A 26,130-nucleotide genomic window follows, 5' to 3' on the forward strand; every position below is an offset into this window, starting at 1 on the left:
CTCTTGAACTGCTAGCCTTTGAAATTCCCTCCCTGCTACCTGCTTTACTCACTGCATCAACATGAAGATGTTTAAATATAATTAGAACAGACATCTCGCTGCACAATTCCCCACTTAGGATGCCCCTAATTCACAGTAGCCCTTTATATCTCAGTGGCTTTGTGCCTTGTTTGGGGTGAACGAAAGTAAAAGAAAAGAAAAAATGTCCCTATAAACACACTGTACTGAAGTGGCAATCACCCTACGTGAGTTGAATCGGCTTCCTCCCAAGGAGGAAGTTTCATGGGAGCATGAAATTCACATACAGTCCCCAATCGCATGTATAAACACAGGTTGTGGAAAACTTTCACTTACAAACATAATCGATAATTGCCTGGCACTCTCTAACTTTCAGCTTTTTACAGCCATGAAGTTGTTTTTGAAAGGAAAACCTTTCATAGGTGATGCAACCTTGATTTCTGACGTCACTTCCTGGTTAGGGGACCAACCTGGGATGTTCTACAAAAACGGTCACCAGCATCAAACGATGGGAAAAGTGTATGATTCTGGGTGGTTCCCATGTAGACAAAAAAAAATAATAATAACTGAGCCAAGTTTCGTTGCTCTACTGCTATGAGAAGTTAGACAGGGACATTACTTATTGAACGCCTCTTATCTTTGGCAGGAAGCAGGCAAAAAGCCAAATTCGGTTTCTCTTTAAGAAAAGGTCTTTGATCGCATTGTTAGCAGTGTCAGATTTCGCCGTTAAAAATGCATGATAAACATCTGAATAATTAGACTCACTATCTTTCGAAGCTTATAACTACTTGAAAAATGTAATTTAAACCCTAATTTTTTTCAATAAAAGGAGCAAAGACCAAATTTTAAAATAATAAAAGGTTTAATAGAAAAATATGAAATATTTTTTTAAAATCTGTTTTCTTTAAAAAAGATTTCAAGAAATTCAATGAATTTTAACTTACTCCAATTATAATATAAATTCCCCAAAATCATTTACCTATAAAAAATACTAAACAATGGGTGCTTCCATTCTTCATTTGTAAGAATTTGTCCATATTTATATTTTATATTCCATGTACTTTTTAAATAAAAGAATTTTTAAGCAACCATTTGAAAAGACCGCGTTTTTCAAATATAATAGCACGTGGTCACAGAGCGAAGTTACTTCCCTTTCTTCCAGTTGACAAATACGGAGGCTGAAAAGCGCCATAATTAATTATTTAAAAAGCGTAAAACAGACACGCACGCGCGCACACACACACACACACACACACACACACACACACACACACACACACACACACACACACACACACACACACACACACACACACGCACGCACACACACACACACAAATATAGACCAAATATATTTCCCGGTAGTAACTATATAAGGAAACAAACATTTGAAGTGCTGATATCTGTCTTATCCCTTCTTTGAATTTCTGACATGTGGTTACTGTCAACAATCAAATTAGTCAATTATGCGTCACCGTATTGGAAAAATGATCACATTTCACTCATCAAATTTTACTTTAAAAAAAAAACCCCGCCGACAAATTTTCCATTTTTAAAAAATTCTTTTAAAGAATTATATGAGTTTTTGATTGAAAATATTTTATTTATTCTTTATGCAACGGATTTTTTTTCAAAAATCTAAAAAAAAAAAACAACAAAGAAAAAACAACAATATTGAAAAAAAAAAAAAAAAAAACCAACAATATTGAATGAAATATTAAAAATTAATGTAGGTGCCCAATTTTTACAGGACGATATTTTAAAAATATGAGGTTTAACTTAAAAAAAAATATCAACGTGTTTTTTTTAAAAAAAGGTTTTAAACTTTTAACTTTACGTGTAAATTTGTACATAACTATTCTTTTGTTTTTGTTTTTAATTAGATTATTTTATTTATTGATCTTAACCTTCAATTTGTGATATATAAACCTTAAGTGAGAAAATTAATTATTTACTTTTGAATAGACATTTCAAAATGGGGGTGGGGGCGTCGAATTAAAAAAAAAAAACGGTTGTCTAGGATAATTTCTTCGGTTTATTGGAAAGAGCATAACATTTCACATTAAACCTGAAAATATCTTAAAATTTGAACGAATAGAAAAATTTTGATATATTTTTAAATTAAAAAAAAAAAATTGAAAAATTTAACTCGTATAATTCAATTCATTTCATTACGTAGAAAAAAAGGACTTCATGAGCGCGCGCATGTACTTTATAAACACTTTTTTTTTAAGTAAAAAATAATATTTCTATTATTTAAAAAAAACTTTAATAGTTTATTTTGGAAGTATATTCTATAAAGAAATTAAACAAACCGCTTTAAAAAGAGAAATTATGAGTCTTGTATATTTTATTCGCAGTTTTGAATTAAGGATACCAAAAATTCCCCCAAAATTTTTACAAACCTATCGCATTGTATCTGGCTTCCTGACGTTAAAAGGGACGTTCTTTCGCTAATGCTGTCATATGTAAACAGACACGTAAAAACAGTACGATAAGTTAGTCTTTTAGTTTTAATTAAGTCGTATATACAGGGTTTTTTTTTGCAAGATATTTCTTTTATTATAAACTAGCAGAAGTACCTGTCGTCGACTGAGTTCAAAAAGAGCCTTAAAAAATGAACTCTTATTTATATAATAACGAGCAGGGGTACCCGGCGTTGCCCGGGTGTTTGGAGGTGTGTGTTGGTGGGGGGGTGTAGATTAAAACAACCCTGTTATAAAAAAAAAACGTTGGCCGGTTGTTTGGAGGTGTAAAAGAAAAAAAATAGTTTTAGTATAAAGGTAGGCTTGAACCCCGAACGTTTGACGCGGAGGGAGAAACGAAATGGAATAAAAAAAAACCCTGCGACCTAACCACCTCGACCACAGTAACAGATGAATTGATAAGTGTGTTAAGTTGACGTTTATAAACCGAAATTAGCAGGTGTGACAACGTCAAGTTGCGGAAGCCAGTTTCTGTTTTCCCCGCTACGCGGCGATCAAGCAATAAAAAAACAGAAAAAAAACTAACGTAAGTCAAACGAACGATGAAAACAGAAAAAAACGGACACGTGAAAAATGGCTTAAATAAGCCTGTTTCGATATTAAAATTAAAAAAATCGGTGGGTACCCGGGTGTTTTTGGGTGTCGCTAAGAATAAGCGAAGTAAAAAAAAAAAAAAAAAAGCAGAAAAACGAACGTTACGTGAAAAATGGTTCAATATGTAAATTTAAAAAATCGAAAAAAAAATCTCACGCCACGATTCGAACTAAAAACGTTTAGATAATGAACTAACGCCATAACCAACTGAGCTAACGCGACGAACATGATACTTGCTCGATTTTTCAACTATTTAAGGTAAATCAGGTCACGACGTCATCTGACGCATGCGTAGAATCGCTCATTGTCACGAGAGGACCGTTTTTGTTGACCCCCCCTTCAAAAATTGTCGATTTCGGGTGAAAAAGTTAACGTTTTTGGCCAATTTTTCGATATTTTTCGAGCAAAGGATGGAGTTTCGATGTGATACCGAGTTTTTGAATTTTCGTCGCGTCTGTCGAAAGTTTTTAGCAGACATCCAAGCATACATACATACATACATACATACATACATACATACATACATACATACATACATACATACATACATAAATACATACATACATTTTCGCTTTTATATATCTATATAGATAAAATAACTTTTAAATTCTTTTAAACTGATATTTATTTTCTACATACCTTTTGTATCTTATATTTCTTTCCGTCATAGATGTGCAGGTAGACAGACACACAGACGTTGAGCTTTATTATATCGACCTATAGATGTACAGACAGACAGACACACAGACAAACCCCCGCATTGATCGGTCATCTTTGTGGAGTTAGGGAGCGGTAATTACTCAAACGAACATGAGGGGCAGTAGTGGGAATCTTTATTGTCACAAAGGTATGAACACTAATTATGGTTCCCCATTATAAGTAACTCCTAATTAGAGTTCCCCATTATAAGTAACCCCATGGGGCCCCACCTCCATTGGTGGGAGTGAGCGTTGTAATCTGTAAGTCCTCCTTCCCATGATGGGTTATTATGACAGGTCAGTAGCTCTACGTCAAACGGTGTGAGCGTGCATAGGGTTCCCAGTTATAAGTGACAGCACTGAGACCCTACCTACACTGGTGAGGGTGAATGATGTAACTCATCAAAACTTCCCCCTCACCATGGTGGGTTATCCTGCTATATTTGGTAGCTTTACAAATGTTCATCAAACGACGTGAGCAAGCAAAGGGTTTCCAGTTATAAGTGACCCCCCCCTGGGGCCTACCCTTGTTGGTAAGAGTGAGCTATATAATCTGTCAAAATTTCGTCTTCCCCATGGTGAAATATCCTGCCAAATTTGGTAGCTCTATGTGAAACAGTGTAAGTGTGCATAGGGTTCCCCGTTATAAGTTACCCCTCCCATTCCCTTGGATGCCGCTTTATCAAACCCATTTCAGTTCCTTGGCACCTCTTCTATCATTGTATGGGGTCAGTTTATTATAATAGTAAACCATATAGGAGCTTATTCGTGTACAGACAGACGCACAGACGTTGAGCTTTTTATATAGATATCAACACTTCCTGTAGTCGTATGTATTTCATTAAGTAAGTAAAACTTAACAAAATACAATAAGAATGTTATTTATTTATTATTTATTTATTATTTATTTATTCATTTATTTATTATCTATTTATTTATTATTTATTTATTTATTTGAACTACTATACTAATTTTTGGTGTTTTTTTTATGGAAACCGTTCCAGACAAAGCATAAAGCCACTTGATGTAAGAAGCTAAAAAAAATTTTTTTTTTAATACTACTTTGTTGGGGTGGCACCCCTACAGATTCTGACAATGGACTATTCCTGATGTCACTTCCGGGGACCAGGTTCTGCTTTTCAGCAGTTTCAACCAAAGACTCAGAGAGAGGCAGCCATAACTTTACTTTGTCCTTCCGTTGAGCCGAGTTTCCACTCAACTCCCATCGTTTCTGTATTTTCTGTTTAATATTTTATTCATTTCCCCGTTTCTGGGGTTTCTCGCTATTCTTTCCAATATTTACACCATAACATACTTCAAGGTAAAAAAAAACAAAACTTCCCAACGATAAGCGTTAGATGAAATAAATTATGATAAAAAAAAACAGCAATTCTTCCCTCTTTGTAAGAAACATCGCACATGGAATATGAGGACTAAAGGACAAAATAATGAAAACGAGAGTTACGCGGCTGCCGGAAATAAACGCAACACCCACTTTATACTTTCCTTAAATTATAACGTTTCTTCCGGTGTAACTCTAATCGTTGAATGTTTGAGTTAAAGAAAAAAGAAGAATGATTTTTAGATCGCCAAGTTTACCGCGTCGAAGCACACATAACAAAAAAAATCTATCCTGTTCCTTTCTCAGCGTTATCACAAACAAGCCTTCCTCAACTGAAACCAGACTGCGTATTACGCCGTACCGACGTCGAGCCGACAAAAAAAAAAAAAAAAAAAAAAAAAAAAAGAATCATTCTCCACTGAAGAAATGCTGGCTTTTTATATTGTCAAACCCGACGGCCGACCGCGTCTCAATTTGCATAAGACACGTTTTTTTTTTCTTTTTGTCTCGTGTCAGTCAGGTTTTGAGTTTAAGACCAATTCTCTTTCTTTTCTTAAGCGAATGGCATCCGTGCTAATTACGCACACTACAATATTCCCTATAGTAACCTTAAACATTCTTCAGTTGTATCATGTCAAAATTAAAAATCTTTCTGTCGAAATCGAGAATCTGTACGGAATTTTGATAAGACTCTTTATTTAATACACAGGGGTAGCTTGTTCTCGTTCCGTTAGCCACGACCGAGTAGAAATCTTAAGTAATTCATACATTATTCTTAGTATCGCCTGCACTAATGATTCATTATCATATCGTATGAATTCGAAGATTCTATCGCTGGCATTGGTTTCCCCGATATTTTTATAGCCAGAATTCTTTCTAGAATGATAACGAGGGCCCACGTGAAAATTGTCAACATCGGAAGTGAAAGTGATTTGTTAAACGAACTGTAATTGAACATGGACACTCAGTTCGTCAGTTCCTGTCGTTAACCACTTGACCACCGTCACTTTCCTACTAAGGATTGAACCTTCAGCATCCAAAAATAATTAGAAAGGAGAGGCCGTTGTAAAGGATCATCGCCATATTTTATCTATTAATTTATGTTGTGCGAAATATCAGAGGATGCATTTCTACCCAATATGTCTTTCTATATGTCACACATTAACATTTTATCCTGCCGTTGTCTACATTTTTTTTTTATAAACTGTCGAGAATAATTTAAGAGCAACAGTCGGTAATTTGCAGTTGACATTCAGCAAATGTTGTGCTCGCATTAAATCAGACGTACACGCATTGAGACCTCTGGCGGCACACACAGAAACTAAATGCCAACATGTAAAACAACCTCTTCTCATTTTAAGACGAAAATGCGTTAATTTTAAAATAGTAGTTTATTTTATTTATTTATTTTTTAATTTTTTTTTTTTTTTTTTAAGGAAGGTGGCTTTTGGAAAAATGGTTGACGGACATTTTGTAGACGAACATTGTACTACGAGACATCTGGTCGAACTGTCAGAAATTTATCCTCTTTCAGAATAAATTCGACGCCAAACTAATAGCCTGCAGAAAATAAAAGGCTGAAATTAAAAAACGAGGGGGGGGTAAAGAATAAAATAAAAAGTTCTTGTTTTAAAACGAAGATATTTTATTTACAATGTTGCAAATTTTTCCCTTTGCATGCATTAAAATCCATAAACAAAGAACGCCAGATAACAAAATACAATATATATATATATATATATATATATATATATATATATATATATATATATATATATATATATATATATATATAGAGAGAGAGAGAGGAAATTTATTACTGTGAGTCCAGAATGAGTTTACATATTGTTTCAGCTAGAGGAAGATCCTCAAAGAGAGGAAATATCCAACTAGCATCGTCAGAATTCATAGATGGACTATGAATTCTGACGATGCTAGTTTGATATTTCCTCTCTTTGAGGATCTTCCTCTAGCTGAAACAATATGTAAACTCATTCTGGACTCACAGTAATAAATTTCCTATATACTGCTCTGACTACACATTGAGCACTCTAGTCCGGTTTTTTCACCACTGGTAAATACATATATATATATATATATATATATATATATATATATATATATATATATATATATATATATATATATAAACGCTGGTTCTCATATTGAAAACGTTGTCTCAACAAACGAATACACTATAGTTGTTAAACAAAACTTAAATAAGAGTACTTCCTAATCACTCTCAATAAATACAATTGTAAGTAACTCACAAAGTTGATGCTAGACAGCACATGTGCCCTTTTTGACAATTTACAACCTTTGAAATTATTCCAAAATTACTTTCCTTCAATATATGCGCATACCATAGCCGTGTATATAAAGTTAACAAAAAAGTTCGCTTCATCGCGACCGAATATTCTTTGTCAGGTTGTACTTCTTAGAAGGAAAGGCTCGGGAAATTCCTCATCCGCGCCAGGCAATGAATCCACGTCCAATCTCCTCGCCGCAGGAATCCAAAAGAGGCCAATTTTCGCTCTGGAACCAGTGGCGTCATTATCAGGGAGCTAGCATTGCCCTTTTATTCAAATTAAAAGGTGCTTCGTATAGACCCAAAATATTCGAAATTAAGTTCAATAAAGGGTACAAAATACAGAAAATCAAATATAAGAACCAGAATAAACATTATAACAAATACATACAAGGGGGATGCACAGTTGTTGGTGCAAAAGAAATCCAACATTCTTCTCTAAAAAGAAATGGCAGTCAACCTGCAGTTTGATGACACCTGTAAATTTTATAATACAATTTTTTATTTTATATATACACCGCACAATGTACGGTCCGAAAATCTCCAGGAAACACAAAAACGAACAAAAAGCAGAAAAATCCAAATCAGATTATTCTATAAAAATTCACATGATAATTAACGTTTAAGGTTGGAACTGAGGAGCGCCCAACCAGATTCACATATTTAAAAACTAATCGAACAGATGTAATGTCCCAAGAAAAGTTTAAACGGAGAATATTCCATCAGATAATTGGCTATTTACATATAAAAGGGGTTTTTAGAAGTTCGCATAATCTACCATCCAATCTCCCCATCCTTAAAGAAACTCTGGCGAACACCAAAATATCTCAACTCCCTCATAACCAAAAGAACCCAGTGAGATCAACACCGGTACTACCAGAGGGACGAATCCAATCAATCTTATGCTTAGGTAAGTTCTCCAACTTGGAGGAATTAAATAAAAATGAAATTCAAATCCTGCACAAATTATGCAAAGCAATCGCAGTTTTAAACGTCTGTACAGCTATATCCATAAAGCCAAACAAAGTTTAGTATAGGTGTCAGAAACACCCAGGTATCTGGAGATGTAATACTTATGGAATACTCCTATCAATGAGCGACCCAATCTTCTGAAACAACATCTCAGCATCAAAAAGCCCACTTCTAACTTCTTCAAGTATAATATGGTCCTGAGCGCCCCAGAAACATCCCAGGACAAATCGATCTTGACTTTGATAGTTTTTGCAATACTGCAGAAAGCTGTGTCAAGGCAAGTCTTCAAAACACATTTAAAAACATAACACTTGCATGTGACTCCAAAACTGGAAGCGTTACACTTAAAGGAGTAACTTCATACAACGAAGGTTTTGCAGGTGATCTCTGCACAACATATCCTACATTCTCATAAGAACTCGAAGAAGTTGAACTACGTATTCGGCAAATTTGATAGGATCCATCATGGGATTCTTTATCAAGTTACACTCAACATGAATCTGGACGCCCCAGTCCAACTTGAGTTCACTTAACTCTTTCAACGCCATTCCCTCCTTGGTTTCTACAAGGTGACAGGTGGATATAGGACTTTCTGCCCTATAGTCTGGATGAAGAATTTCTCTCCTAGTGCTAACATTAACACTTAAATGAGTGCATAAAACTGAGTGCATAAAACTTGTACTCTCACACAGAATTGACGCCTGTCCTTTACACACTGACTATTATAAGAACTACATGACCTGAGTAATATTCCACCGTCAGGACTAAGTCTCTCAGTATTCTGACAAAGTTGCTGTAAATAACCACATATGCCAGTTTTCGGACTCACATTATCATTCCATGGAAATCCTTTCAAGAATTTCACAAAATTCACGTGATTCATGCCCACGCTTAACAAGTTGTGGACACGTGTGGTATCATTCACGATACCTGGGAAGCTCACTCCCAATACAACATTTTTCTTTAAAATATCACTGGCAAACTGCCAACCAGAAAAAATCATACTTGAGCGTCTGACTACGCAGATCCTCTGAAGTGGAATTTGCATCAGAGTTTTCAGACTGTGACGCAGTATTTCCCAAGTCAAACTTACCAGCACTCAGCAAACAGTCTTCAGAGCCTGGACATTTGGCTTTAGGAGTTGATAACTCGCCAAGCATCTCCTTAAGGTTTCAAATATCACAGGGTTGCACAAGGAATCACACTTCAAACCATCTGCCAACCTCGAGAGAATGAATTGAACCTGAGACGAGAACACTGCAACATAAACAGCATTCGCTTCTACAAGCGAGCAGTCCACGTCATCACGCAAGGAACGATCACTCAACAACTCAGTTATGTCATCTACCGATGATAAACATTCATCAACATCGGCCTTCATTGTCATAAAGTAAGGTTTTGGTAATTCCCTCTACAACCGCAATAAATCTAAAACAACGATTATCTTCCCTAAATAAAACTTTCGTTTCCTTACAAGGAATCCGGAAGAACGAATGACCAACGTCGTGCAGCGTTTGTTTTTCAAAAATATCGATTAACTCCCAACAAATACAAAAAACAGGCGTTCAAATATTATACACAAAAAAATGCATACACAAGGGTTACAAAGGTATATGCATAAAATTCCTTCCTCACAGCACATAAAAAAAATAAAAAATAATACAGTTCATTGAGCAGTGAAAGTCTCAAAGGGATACAATCCCCAGTTACTAATTAAAAGAGTCACTATGACTCAAAATTGCAATTAAGTGAATTTAAAACTAATTTAAACTGCTGTATGGAAGTTAATTGATAGAAAAAAGAAGAACGTTTAAGACTCTTTGTAGTAATATCCTCACTGAAATACAACCCAGGAAAAGAGTGGGAAGAGGGTATAAATATACAACTACGCAGGGAGGTACATGCCACCAATGTCACATGTGTTTGTTCGAATGAATCCAAATAACCAAATGCAAATACAAACTCTTTCTTAGTATAACAGAGTCTGGTAAGCAAATGGTTATGAACTCGCTATCGAAAATTATCATAAATATCTGCAACGTACGAGAAATCCCTTTTTACAAGAAAATACGAAACGTATCGTACACATGTGAATGCAACAAGTCTAAGGGAGAGTAGAATTTAACGCATAATACAACATTTGTAATGGTATCGTCCAGTTAATTCACAACCCAGAGACATCAATTTCATGTAAGGTAACGCACGTGTTCGTTATAAAGCAAAATAATGCGTGCAATATAACTAACACCGGTTTCGGAAACAGCGTCCCTATTTACTTGCCTCCCCACGATCTCTTGAAGAATTAAAACGAGCTATTCGTTCTGAAATTGCTGCTAGTTCACTCGAAATGAGCCATCGAGTAACATCTACAATCATATGTTAGCAATGATGGGAAACATTTGGATCATTTAATGTTTAAGACAATGTGAAATAAAATGGCATTCTACGTATATTTAAAAAAATATTTTCTTTATTTAATTGTTATTTATTTATTTATTTATTAACAAATGTGTGAAATCATTTTGAGACACCTTTTATATATTTGTGTATTTGTGTGTATATATAATATTGTATATATTTGTGTGTATATATATATATATATATATATATATATATATATATATATATATATATATATATATATATATATATATATATATATAATCTAAAGAAGCTTTGAATAAAAAAAAAATGCAAAAATAAAAATAAAGAATGCAGTTTAGATTCCCGGAAGAAAAATTTTTAAAAAAATTAATTTTAACCTATCGCAGACTAAGCACCTACATGATCCGATTTCTAAAAAGTTTATAATGACCAAAGAGAATTCGTTTATATATGGATGAAAAAAAAAAAGCCTGAACTAAAATTGTTAAATAGAAATCGACTTAGCACTTGCATAAGCCGATTTCGCAAAAGTCTTCAATTTTAAAACAGAATTTAACTACATAAGGATGAAAAGAGAAAACCTTAACTAAAATTTTGTAAATAAAAAACGGGGATCATCAGCTGCTTACCATGTAGCTGTTTCGAAGATTGAAAAACAAGACAGCTGTTAAATACATGGCTCTCCGGTGCATAATACCACTTCCCCAATAACAAAAAAATGTAAAATAATACAGTTACTATTTTTACTAATATATGAAAAAAAAATTATAGATAAATAAAATATAAAAATATGAAAATAGAAACTATTAATAAGTAAGTTTCAGATTACAAAATCCGTTCTGTAACATGTTAACTAGAGTATAAATGCTATGAGAATAAAAATGCATAAAAGCTGAAGTACCTTAGGCACCAGAAAGGCAAATAAATGAGTATTGGCTGAAGAGAACTTGGTATGGATATCTAAAACGGTCCTAATTATCGGATTTGAAACCGACGATACCAATGACTTATCTCATCTAACAACTTTCTGTACACAAAATAAAAAATATAAATACGCTCTTATTTTTCGGATTTTCCTTTTAATTGAGCACTCTGCTGGATTTCTTCCCTCCCCCCCAAAAAACTAATCATATAATATATATATATATATATATATATATATATATATATATATATATATATATATATATATATATAGTAAAACTGGTAATTAGTAAAAACATGAAGAGAGTGCTCAATACTATTGCAGAGCAAATATGTGTTTTATTTTTTATTTATTTAGATAAAACGGTAATATATATATATATATATATATATATATATATATATATATATATATATATATATATATATATATATATATATATATATAACCACTTAATCATTTTTGGTCCCCCGACAAAAGGAGGGTGGACCTGTAAATTCACCCTTGTCTGTTCGTCTGTTCACACTTTTCTCAATAACTCCGGCTTGGAATTTTTTGAAATTTTGCACAAACATTAAACATTATATGAGTAAAAAAGTAACAGAACTGGTTTTCCGGGAAAACTCCGGTTGTCGCCCTAGGGGTGCCTTTCGTGTTAAAATGGCTAAAATTGAAACGTTTGTGCTTATTAAAAAAAAAAAAAAAATTGATGCCTTGGATTTTTATAAAACTTTCTGAAAAGTTGTAACTAACTGATTTCTATATAATTTTGTTTGTCTTTACTTTGTGATAACTCTTTACCATATTCGTCCAAAATTTTCTACGTATGTCTATTTAGCAGTTTTGCATGGTGCTGAACTAAAATTTAAATATGTTAAGGCCTTAGAGACTTTTGAGGCTAAATTGGGGGGGGGGGCAAATGATGGATTAGTCGTTTCTTTTTTTGCATGGTGCAGAACTCAAATTTACATATGTTAAGGCCTAAAACTGTACCGTCTGTTCATTTTCACCAGGATTTGGCGTCCCCTGGGGGACTTTTGGGGCTAAATGGGAGGGGGACCAAATGCTGAACTTAGTCATTTTTGTGCCTCGTTCACTGTGCACTCACGAGGGGGGCATGCATGCTACGCCACTGAGTTGGACAATGAACGCCACCAAGAATCGGAAAACAAGGTTGGAATGGATAGAAGAATATTTAAGAGGAATTGATTCTCCAAGACTACGGTTCAACAAGTATTTGTTTACATTAGCCTTGAAAAAGACTATTTTTTTACAAAGGGGTCTCCACATATCAAGTGTGTGAGGTCACTCGAGGATAAGAGTTAATGTGTATACGGTAGTCATTGGTCCAGTAGTATAGCAATTGTTTGTGGTGGAAATTTGGTATCATTAGATTATTTACGAGGACGGTTCAATAAGAACTTATTTGCGTTAAACTTAAAGACGCAAATATTCTAGTCAGCAGGAAAGAAAACCAGCAGAACAGAGTTCTACAGGCGGACAGTTCTAGGAAATAAGCTTTGTTCGTGGAATCCACGTTTAGGTTTAGGCATCAACAGAAAGTGGGGGAAATTATTGATAGCGATTTTGATAGACGACTGATTTTTGTGAAAGATTGGCGAGGGAGAACTTTAGATCGGAGCTCAGTCGAACACTTCCCATGAAGATAATGATAGAGCAGAGACAGGCTCGTACGGCACAATCACGTTGATACACTGGTTCTCACCAGATCACCGAAGTTAAGCAACGTTGAGCCTGGCCAGTACCAGATGAGTGACCATTTGGGAAGGCTAGGCGCTGTATGTACCTCCTGGGAAGGTTGGGCGTGGAGCCAGCATCCTCACCCCGTAAAAAGAACTCAGTTGCTACAAAAGCATCTACAAAGTTGTAGATGGCCTATGCCCCTTCGAGGCTCAAGCTATGGATGGATGGAGAGACGGGCTCGCAACGTCTCTTCTGTGGGAAAGAAGTTGCAGAGGAGAGAAAAGGACATCACGTACTAGATTATGAAACCGGTTTTAAACTCTGTCGAGGTAGGATAGGATGTGGCGCGCAATTTCTGCACAAATGTGACAACAGTACTCTATCCTAAGATGTACTTGGCTCGCTGATACAATCGGTTGAGGAGCAGGTATGTCGTTTAATGGAAATACATTTTAGATGTTCTAAGAAAGTGCTATGGGGTAAGCTGATCTACTCGTATCATAAATAATGGACTTACCCAGAGATTATAAATATAATTACACCTAAACATCGATGTAGAGGTAATGTGCTCGTTACATTTTAACACCGACGCGACGTTTTGTATGAAAGACTCGCAAAGAAACAAAGGAAAGAAATTCGACACAAGGTTATTTTTCAGTTGAAAGAAAAGCAATTACCGGTCGTTTCGACACCAAACCGCTTGACACGTAGTTTGCAAGCCAGCAACAATATGGTAAATTAGTTGTTTAGTCTACAGCTATAACCACATAACACACATAACAGTTATAACCAGCTGTTATGTGTGTAATTCGTTGCACTGTATACGGTCGTCCGAAAATCTTATTAAAAGTTCGGATTGTATATTGTTTAAATGTTCCTGTCGTGCCGCCACATTGTTAAAAAGGCTCTGTCGTATCGACAAGTGCTTAAAAGTTTCTTTTGTCACCATGTGCTTATTTTCCCTTTTGCTGCAATATTTAAAATTATAAATTTATTATATTTTTTACTAGAATATCCTGTCCTTTTCTTTTCCAGTTTTAACGAGTAGTCCTTTACTTTTCCATGTTTAAGCTTAACCATATTACTTTTCATGCTCACATTTTTCTAATAGTGCTGATGGATGATGTCTGCCTTTTCCAACTGTTCTTTCTGTTCTACTTTTCCAGAACTTGGTGTTGCATTCAATATTCCAAATTTTAAAGATGACCCAGTAGAAATATTTACAAACTCTGTTATGTCACATTGTACAGTAGCCGCCCTCAGCATGACCTTACAGCTAAGAGTCAGGTGGCTCACATTCTCCCATTCTGTGTGGTCGTGCATGCACTTGTTATCATTACTGAGACCACTCATCTTTTTAGAAGCATTGATCATGAAACCTTGATCTTGGGCAGTTATTATAATCCTTTTCTGATCATAGCTTTTTAGCCAGTCTATAAAACCCTACTTATCTATGCAGTCTTGGGTAAAAGCATTTACAAATACTTCGCAGGGCGTTGGTTGCCCCTCATCCTGTTTATACACAAGGCGGAAAGATGTAAACAATGGTATAAATCTTCATATCTCTGGAAGTGATACTCCAGCCTCAACAGATGCCAACCAGTGTTACGCTTTGATGGGTTTGTATTACTATACACATAGATTTTAAAAAAAGTTGTCAGAAAACAAATATATAACAAATAAATGTTATCAAAAGCAAGATAAGTTACTTTTCTATCTAACTGGATAATTTTCTAGCGTTTTTATTTTACGTAACATGTTTATTCAGCTGATATGATCCTATTATTTCCCATTTCAAATTGAAGGGAATATTCTTATCATTGAGTCGCCAAATATGTTTAGATAGACTAATTTGGTTTACCAGGGAGGGATTTTTAAAGGAGTGTTTGTTCGTTGAAATCCTATGTTTAATAAGTCCAAATGTGGAATCGAAGTAGATTACATTTTGTTTAATATATTTGTTGTCAGGTAGATTAGTAGTGGCATTGGTATGTAATAGGTTTGTTCGTATTTGATTGGTAGATTGGTTAAGGGGTGCTGTCATTGATTAACTGTGTGGTAGAGTTATGGTTTCCATTAACATAATTTATATTTGAGGTTTGTGACACTGCAGCTATAAATTACATTTTTTTTTTTTTTATCTTGCAGCTATCTTGTGGAGGGCATTTATTTTTTCTTCTACAGTTACAGCCTACTATAGTTTCAATATTTGCATTTTGTATCTTACTAATTTTTTTTATTGTTAGAACTAATTATTTTTTGATGAAGGTTTGACATAGTTGAGTAAGACACGTTGATCGTGTTCTTATTAAAGATTTTATTGTATCTATGAGAGGGCTTTTAAGTTTTTTTTCTTCTAATATTTTAAAGAATTCCCTGGCTATGTTTGTCTGTTGAGACAAACATAGCCAGGGAATTCTTTAAAACATTTTGCTAACCGCATTTCATTTCCTCTGATGATATGAGCCGTTACTGAAAAATCCATGGATTAAGTAAATTAACATAACTGCCCTCTATATATTCCTTGTGTCAAACAATGAATTCTTAATTCGAATTAATGTGTTTATATTTTGATTTTCAGAATTTAACTTTAACCACTAAACTTATATATATATATATATATATATATATATATATATATATATATATATATATATATATATATATATATATATATATATATATATATATATAAGAAAAGAAATACAACCCAATATTTGTTTTTGGCCTTTTGATGCACTTCCATTTCTTGTTCTCTTTCGGTGGAGGAACAGTCCTTCACGACTGAGACAATTTTTTATTTTTGTACCTTTTCTCCACATTAAAAAAACGACCCTGGTGTCTAACTCTGTCCCGTGAGGAGGCATTGTAAATAGTTACAACCCTTAGGGAAGCAAATATGAGTGGAGATGGAAGAGGAAAGAAAAGTGGATACTGTTATGCTCGAATAAACTACGCCAAACAAAAACAGAGGGCAAATATCTTGAGGGAAACATTCCGCCACTTCTGTTCAGACAAAATAAACGTTCCACCCTCTAAAATAACCTACCAACAAAGCAACAGCATTAAGGATTTCAATGAGCTGAGATATATGCGCGTATATGTGTGCGTGCTGAAACAAGTGATCATAAAACTACTTTTGACTACCTTTTAAAATGTGTTCCCATCTCTCTTTCTCTCGCTCTTCCCCTCTCTTTATGTGTGTGTTTGTGTCTTTATGTGTGTGTTTGTGTGTGTGTGCGCGCGCTCACGCACACGCTGACACTCAAAGGCTAAGTAATTGTCAGTTATTGCGAAAAAGCCATCAACGTGTCTGACACCAAGAGTCGACATTTGATACGTCTTCGTTGGCGAACTGAAGGCCGACCCGTTTTGACACTGACCGAGAACAGTTCGTCTGGGAAAAACTAAAAAAGCAACCAGTAAACTCAATATCTTCCACACCTGCGTAGAAAAACTTAACAATTCCCCCACCCTCCTTTTTTTTTTATTTGAAGTAGATGACTGATGTCCGAAGTCCTTCATTTTTTTCTTTATTTTTTATTTATACGAATAAGGCTACTCGGTGTTGCCCGGAAACATCGATAACAAATAGAAGAGCTTTTGAAATAGATCTCTTTCTACTCCTCCTCTCCGATTGCCTTTTCCTCCTCCACTTCTCCCCCCCCTCTCTCTCTCTCCCTCTCTTCCCCTCTATCTCTAGGTTGTTCGGAATAAAGTTGACACTTTTTGGAAAGGATTCATATATTGGCCAATAAGTGATTTATTTTCAGAATTCAGAATGCATCTAATACAGGGACTTTTACTTTTACTCTTACTCGCATAAAAAGTGTTCAACCATGTCCATCAGTCGGTTGATTAAGTAATCTTCCCCATTCGCCCGAGCCACAATCTACCTTTACATATCTGTAACTGTAAAGCTGTTGTTAACTGTCACAAACTCAAGACTGTCCGTAAAATTAAAATGTAGCAAAATTCGCCCCCACTCTTAACCAAATCCATAAACTAAATCTAAATAGAATTACATCTATGTTCTATCTTTTGTTCCAATTACCGCCGCACCTTGATTAATTATCCTATTTTAGAACGCCTTTGTGTGCCTTCATGGACCAGGTGCCCCATTATTTTTTATTAACTTACTTCCCATACTTTTGTTCTACTGATCAACGTTTTCCCTTTTTTTAACACTTTTTAGGGGGAGGGGGAGATGTTCATAGCATCACATAAGCCTCCTCGAACCTTCAATACGACCTCCGGGATATGAGGCATTCGGCTATCACAGCGTCCTCTTGGAGATATAGTGTAAATATACACAGGGAAGAGCTTGGGGGGATATAGCATACTTGCATATACTAAATATCAGTTCTTTAGTGGATGGGTTGCAAGGGATATAAAATATACAGAGTATGTGGAGAAAATTGTTTGTAAGTTGAGTGTGATCAAATATAATGTTTTTCGTGCGTGGTTTGACACAAGAGGTGTGGTTTCAGATTTAATAAATGCTGAGTCTGAGGAGGTTTAGGTGAGTATGTGTGTTTCTGTGGGATATTGTATGTGGGTAATGTTGGAATCGTACTTAATGAAGGTTTGTGAGGGAGTAGTTAACAAGTGAGAAAGAAAGTGTGATATGTAATGCCTACAGTTTATTGAAATTTCCTGTTTTTTATTTAGGAGTTTATCCCTATAAAGTATCGAAAATCGTAAAAAAAATCTGATCTTGAAAATAGTATTTCTGAGCCCTACCCCTGCCCCCTTCGTCATAAAAGCTTTCTTACTGCAAGATGACTTTCAGATTCGTTACTGATTCCTTCAAATGTTAGCGTGATTGCCTGAAGAGGTCTCTAGTTACTAAATATTAGAAGACCGAAATAAGCTCATGACTGTGTAGCAGCACATTACTGCTTATGTAAAAATATATTAAAAGTATACCTTGCTCTACTTCGGTATTGAGCACTCTTGTATTAACATCGTTATACTTTGATGGTTACCTTACTTCTGGAAAATAAATAACAACCCTAAATTATATATATATATATATATATATATATATATATATATATATATATATATATATATATATGTATTACTAGCTAGACGTGCGGCGTTGCCCAGTCGTACAATACGCTTAAATATGATATTTTAATTTATGCAGATTGTGTATGTATTATTCTAGAATCAATCCTCTATTGAATATTTATATTATGAGGAATAATTTACCCGGTGAACTAATTCGTAAAAAAAATAAAACATGCAAACAAATAATAATGATGATGTCGTACATCAAATTCTGTCTGTGTTTGTTTACAATATTACGTCAGCTGATATTTGGGCTTAACGATGAATGCCTCGGAAAAGTCACTTCTGACTAATGTTTAGTTTTAAAATATACAAACGAAGAAACGGCATCTCTTTTTTATAGTAAATTTTACTCATTACTATGAATAAATTACAATAAAATGTTGAGGTACACGCGGGATTGAACTGGGAACGATTCGATCTGTAGTCTTAGACTCTACCATGGAGTTAAATCTCCAAATGACAATGCCTCTATTTTTTTTTTTTTTTTTTTAAGAAATGATTTTCTGAGAATCCAATCTCTCTTGAATTGCTGAGAATAATCTCCCTTGGCCGGTGTAACGTAAATTAATAACCTATAAAATTCTTTTTCATCTATAAGAAAGAAATAGTATTTTCAAGATTAGATTTTTTTTTTCGATTTTTGATACTTAGCGGATGAATAGCTGTACAAAACATATTTAAGAACACTGCCAGACATATAAATTACCCTTTTGTGCCGTTTCAGAACCTATGAGGAAGGAACTCACACACATACACATATCACACACGAAGTAACTTTATATATATATATATATATATATATGTACTAGCTGTACTCTGCCACGCGTTGCAGTGGCTCAATTTTGTGTAATGGAAAAATCTAATAAAAAGAGAAAATGCATGTTTCTTATATTCTTAGTACAGCAATCTACTCCAAAAAGTGAAAAAGAAGGCGAAAATGAAAAAAAAAAAAAAAAAAAAGATGGTACTCTTGCAGAATTTGATCTAGATCCTCGGGAGTTTCCGTCAATCATAGTTTGGGCTCGACCAACAATCAGGGATCAAGCCGAACGTAGCAAAAATGTTGAAACGCTAATCGTTTTTTGTTTTTGTTTTGTTTTTTGTATACAAAAATGTGAGTTAGTAATTAATATTTTGGTGATGGGGGAGGGGGTTACTATACACAGATTTGAAAAAGTTGCCCCAAAACAAATAAATGAAAGCAAAGGTAAGGTAAGTTACGTTTCTACCTAACTGGATAATTGTTTAGTGTTTTTTTTATGTAATGTAAAATGTTTAATCGGCTCGAAAAACAGAAATGGTCGCGAACTCTGTTGAATACGTTAAGTTTGGGAAAGTAAGTGTAAAACTATAAATTATACAAAACCGTGTCAGAAACCCACCGAATATATGTTACCATGAAATAGGCTGACATAATCGGTGGGTTTCTGACAGTATTTTGTATAGTTTTTTTAGTTTTAACTCACTTTCTCAAACTTAACATAATCAACAGTGTCCGCCAGCATTTGTATCTTTCAAATACACCGATAGACACTGTTTTTCGAGCCGACTAAACGTTATATTAAATGAAAAGGGTCTGTATTACTAAACACGGATACAAAGAAGTTGTCAAAAAATAAATATATAACAAATAAATGTAATATATAATCTTTAATCGGTTCAAAAACATGCGGTGTTTATCGGTATATTTGAAAAATACAAATGGCAGCAGACTGTATCGAACACGTTAAGTTTGTGGAAATTTTGGGAAAATGAGTTTAAACTAAAAAAACTATACAAAATACTATTAGGAACTCACTCAATATATGTTATCGTGACGTAGGCTTGCATATAATCGGTGGTTTTAAACTTTTGCTCAATACAGATGACGACTTTTAAGAGTCCCTTTTAGTGATTACCTGGTTTGAAGATATTTGTACAACTAAACGGCAAATCTGCCCCCCCCCAAATCCGGTATTATTTTACTTTAAGGCCCGTCTCAGGTTCGTATATAACAAAATATTTTATGGTAGATTTTGGTGTGCTAAAAACGAATCTGAAAACCGTTTCCGACGCAAAAAGAAAATTTTCATGATATGAAGAAATTATTTTTTCAAAAAGTGGGTGATCACTTTTCGATGTAAATTCAACTAAAAATGAGCACTCACTTTCTCGCCACCTGAGAGAGGGGCATTTTTCTGTGTGTTTCTTGGCTAAAAAGTATTTTGTTTGATTTCTTTTGCATGGTAATAACCCCTGAACTCTGGGGCTATTTTCTATTTCACAGACGTAGCCTCCGTTTACGCTACGCGCGAGTATAAACGAAGGCTGTTTAGCCAATAAACACGGGAAAAAATCCCCCCTTTCTCAGGTGGCTAGAAAGTGGGTGCTCATTTTAAGTTAAATTTACATGGAAAAGTGATCACCCACCTTTTGAAAAAGTAATTTCTTCATATCATAAAAACTATTTTTTTGCGACGGAAACGGTTTGCAGATTCGTTTTTAACACACCGAAATCTACAAAAAAAAAAAAAAAAAAAAAAAAAAAAAAAAAATTGTTATATACCAATATGAGACGCACGGGCCTTAATGGAAGATTTTATCAAAAATTCGGGGGTGGGGGAATAGTTTTCAATAAAAACAGCAAATGAATTCGATAGAAAAAAATGGATGCTATTTTTTGTATTTTTCTGTATGTTTCTTGGCTAAAGTTTTTTGTTTGATTTCTTTTGCATGGTAATAACCCCTGAACTCTGGGACTATTTTCCATTTCACAGACGTAGCCTTCGTTTACGCTATGCGCAAGCATAAACGAAGGCTGTTAAATATGCACTCGCGTACCAAACTGCCTTGTCAAAAAGCCTTGAAGCCAATAAACACGAAAATGAATGCCCCCTTCCTCAGGGGGCCAGAAAGTGGGTGCTCATTTTAAGTGATCACACACTTTTCGAAAAAGAAATTTCTTCATATCATGAAAATTATTTTTGGTACTTCTTGGGCGTTGAGTTCCATGGTGACCCGCAGAATTATTTAATGGTTGTTCTCTTAGTCCCCCTTCAGTCAAGGCTAACGCATGCGCACGTAACATTTATTTATTTATTTATTTACTTACGTTGCCTTTCACACTTTTACAAACATTATTTACGTTGGCTTAACTCTTTTCATAAATAATAAAAAAAAGTAACTAAACCATTTATTGATAATTTGTCACGTGTACAAACATTTATTTATTTACGTTGGCTTAACTCTTTTCAGGAATAAAAAAAGTTTTACTCTTTAAGAATAATAAAAAGAAAAAGTTAATAAACATTTATTAATAAATTCTCATGTACTTACGTTAGCTTAACTCTTTTCATGAATTATATATATATATACATATATATATATATATATATATATATATATATATATATATATATATATATATATATATAAATAACTAAACCGTTTATTGATAATTTCTCACTTACAAACATTTTTCGCTTACATGAGTGGATAAGTCTGCTGGTCGCCATGGGACTCAACGCCCACCCAAAAAAGTATTTTGCTAGATACGAACGTTAGACAGCACTTAATGGAAAATTTTATCAAAATTCCGGGATGCTATATATATATATATATATATATATATATATATATATATATATATATATTTCAATAACATAAGAAATTAAGAATTAGGCAAATTTATTTTAAGTAGGCCTAGCGAGGAAAGCTTTAAGCCCGAAAATGGATTCTTGGAAATCGAAATGTCGTTAGATGCCGCGTACCAAACTGCCTTGTCAAAAAACCTTTTAGCCAATAAACACGGAAATAAATTCCCCCTCCCTTACATGGACAGAAAGTAGGTGCTCATTTTAAGTTAAATTTACATAGAAAAGTGATCACCCACTTTTCGAAGAAGTAATTTCTTCATATCATGGAAACTATTTTTGTACTCCTTGGGCGTTGACTTCCATGGCGACCCGCAGAATTATTTAATGGTCGTTCCATTAGTTCCCCCCTTAGTCAAGGCTAACGTATGGGCACGCAACATTTTTTATTTATTTACTTACGTTGCCTTTCACACTTTTACAACATTATTTACGTTGGCTTAACTCTTTTCATAAATAATAAAAAAAGTAACTAAACCATTTATTGGTAATTTGTCACGTGTACAAATATTTATTTATTTACGTTGGCTTAACTCTTTTCATGAATAAAAAAGTTTTACTCTTTAAGAAAAATAAAAAGAAAAAGTTACTAAACATTTATTGATAAATTCTCATGTACTTACGTTGGCTTAACTCTTTTCATGAATTATATATATATATATATATATATATATATATATATATATATATATATATATATATATATATATATATATATAAGTAACTAAATCGTTTATCGATAATTTCTCACTTACAAACATTTTTAATTTAAATGAGTGTATAAGTCTGCTGGTCGCCATGGAACTCAACACCCACCCAAAAAAGTATTTTGTTATATACGAGCGTGATACAGGCCTTAATGGAACATTTTATCAAAATTCCGGGATGCTATTTTGTTTTTCAATAATATCAGAAATTAAGAATTAGACAAATTTATTTTAGGTAGGCTTCGTCAGGAAAGCTTTAAGCAAAAAAAAAAAATGGATTCTTAGAAATCGAGATGTCGTCAGATGCCGTGAAAAAAACTAAACAATTAAAACGTAATGTTTGATGGGTGGAAAGCCTTACGATAAACAAATGAATTTAAAAATAAAAAATTAAGATAAAAAAATTAATTTAAATTTTAAAAAGTAGGGAATGGTTTTTTTTTCGTACTTATCTATTAAGTAAATAATGAAATGTTGTAATTCGAAAGTCGTCAACTCATGGTGCAATAAGTGAAAGGCTCATTTTTACCGGAAATGAATGGCGGACAGTCTCGCAGTTACGAAAAATATTTTATATTTTATTTAATATTTTTATAATTCGCAATGTTAAATTACTTTAATAACATAAAAACATTCGTTGACTTTACAGATAGATTTCCTGAAAATTTCAATTAACTTGGTAATGTAAAAATATAGTTTTATCGATTTTGAACGAACCAAGAATTACATTTATATATATATATACTAGCTGTACCCGGCCACGCGTTTCTGTGGCTCAGTTTGTTAAAATGGAGCACATGTGAAAGTAGAGAAAAGTTTGATTCTTTTTTTCAAGAGAATGTACAAATTATTTATTTTTTTAACAGATGTTAAGAAAATAAACAGAAAAATACTTCCATCATTAATTATGCAAAAAAAATAAATAAAATGTTGAGTTAGTGTTTCAATATGCTTATAAATTACGATAAAACTTGCTGAGTATGCACTGTTTTACGGTTGTTGTAAAAATGGAACGGAAACTTAAATTTCGCTTCGTTTTAATCTTTCTTAATTCTTTAATTGTGCCCCCCCAACGAATATAATCAAAACAGTAACATTCAACAATTGTACTTTATGTATATAAAACACAAAATATTTATTAAAAAAAAAAATAAAAAAGATAAAAAGTTAATAACGAAAGGGAAATAATTCCATTTTTAAACGAAAAAGTCAGTTTGGTATATTTTTTTGTTATTTTTTACATAAGTCCAGCTTACCATTCACATTGGAAATGTCGACATTTATAGGTTGTCGGGTACGTTTACAATGAATAAACACTCCAATCTAGTAGATGTATCAGAATTTTTGTAGGAATTTTTTACACCCCTATCACGAAACTGCGAATAAAATATAAAAATCTCGTAATTTCTCTTTTAAAAGTGGGTTGTTTATTTTCTTTATGGATTATACTTCCAAAATAAACTATTAAAGATGTTTTAAAAGTAATAGAAATATTTTTTTATTTAAAAAAAAAAACAGTAATGAATTTTCCGAACTCAATATTTTTCAATTTTTAAACTTTAAAAATCTATCAAAATTTTTCTATTGATTCTATTTTTACGATATTTTCAGGGTCAATGTGAAATTTTATGCTCTTTCCAATAAACTGAATATAATATTTTAGACAAACGTTTTTTTTTAAATTCACGCCCCCTCCCATTTTAAAGTGTCTAGTAAAAAGTAAATAATTAATTTACACACCAAAGTTTTATATATCACAAATTGAAGAGAAAAGGTCAATAAGTAATATATTCAAATTTAAAACAAAAAAGTAGTGTTTTTTTAGAAATTTACCTGTAAAGTTCGAAGTTTAAAACCTTTTTTTTTAAACCATGTTGTTTGTTTTTTCCTTGCTCCTTTCATTGAAAAAAAAATAGGGCTTGAATTACATTTTTCGAGTAGTTATAAGCTTAGAAAGACAGGGGGTAGAATAATTCACGCCTCCCACTTTGAAATGTCTATTATAAAAAGTAAATAAATTATAAATTGAAGAGAAAAGGTCAATAAATAATATATTCAAATTTAAAACAAAAAAAAGTAGTGTTCTTTTAGAAATTTGCCTGTAAAGTCCAAAGTTAAAACCTTTTTTTTCTTAAAAAAAAAACATGTTGTTTTTCTTGTTTTTTTTAATGAAACCTTGGTCTTTGCTCCTTTAATTGGAAAAAAAAAAAAGGGCTTGAGTTACATTTTTCGAGGAGTTATAAGCTTGGAAAGAGGAGGTGGAATTATTCACTATTTTTCACGAAATTTCTTACACACCTACAAATCTACCCATGTTAAGAACGGCTTTCGGAATAGACACCCCTAACCTTGCCAGAATACCCGAAAAGCTATAAAAGTTGACGTGTCGAATGTGAACGATGAGTTGGACGTAATGTAAAAATGTACCGAATTTAAAAGGGAACGAAATTCAAATTTCCGTTCCATTTTTACAACCGTAAAGCAGAGCATTCTATGCAAATTTTACCCAACTTACTGTATTAATGCTATTTTTTTAAGCAAGAAAAAAAAAGGTAAATATCCAGATACGCTACTACAGAACACCGACCACTCTAATTTGTTTTTTTATAGGTAATTGAGGTCGCTGACAACGAATCTGATAGTCCAACTTGAGGCAAATTTACCGTTTGCATAGTATTTACCCCTGAACTCACGAACTTCTTTCCACCATTTTGCAGCTTCCGTTTATGCTACGCGCATGCACGCTGTAGCATAAACGACGGCTTCACCAAGCAAACTACGTTGGGGGGGGAGGGGATTTTTTTTTTCCAGGACATAGAATTTTCTAATTTTCAAAAATACATTATAGCGCTTTTTGGGTGGAAAATTTAAAATTAGCTGAAAAAGAAATAAAATAAGAAAAGGAAAGCACACCAAGTTGGAGTAGGGGGGTAATTTATCTGGGTTTTTTTTTTTACCTGGAACATAGAATTTTCAAATTTTCCGTAAGTAACGCACCGACATTTACCAATTAGAACACCATTTAACATTTTCCGAAGATTTTACTTTGTACATTGGGGGTGAGAGCGGGGGGGGGGATGCGTGCCCCAACATCACCCTCCCAAAAAAAAACCCAAATTAGAGTGGTCGGTGTTCTGTAGTAGCGTATCTGGATATTTACCAAAAAAATATTTAGGTTTGGCTATAAATTCCTAAACTCATTTCACCCTAAATAATTTAGGTGATTGAAATAGGAATTTAATTGAATCTTTAATTTCCTGAATAGTATGCGAGAATTCAT

This window comes from Euprymna scolopes, chromosome 26, assembly GCF_053919585.1.
Source record: "Euprymna scolopes isolate OS-2025 chromosome 26, ASM5391958v1, whole genome shotgun sequence".
Classification (NCBI taxonomy): domain Eukaryota; kingdom Metazoa; phylum Mollusca; class Cephalopoda; order Sepiida; family Sepiolidae; genus Euprymna; species Euprymna scolopes.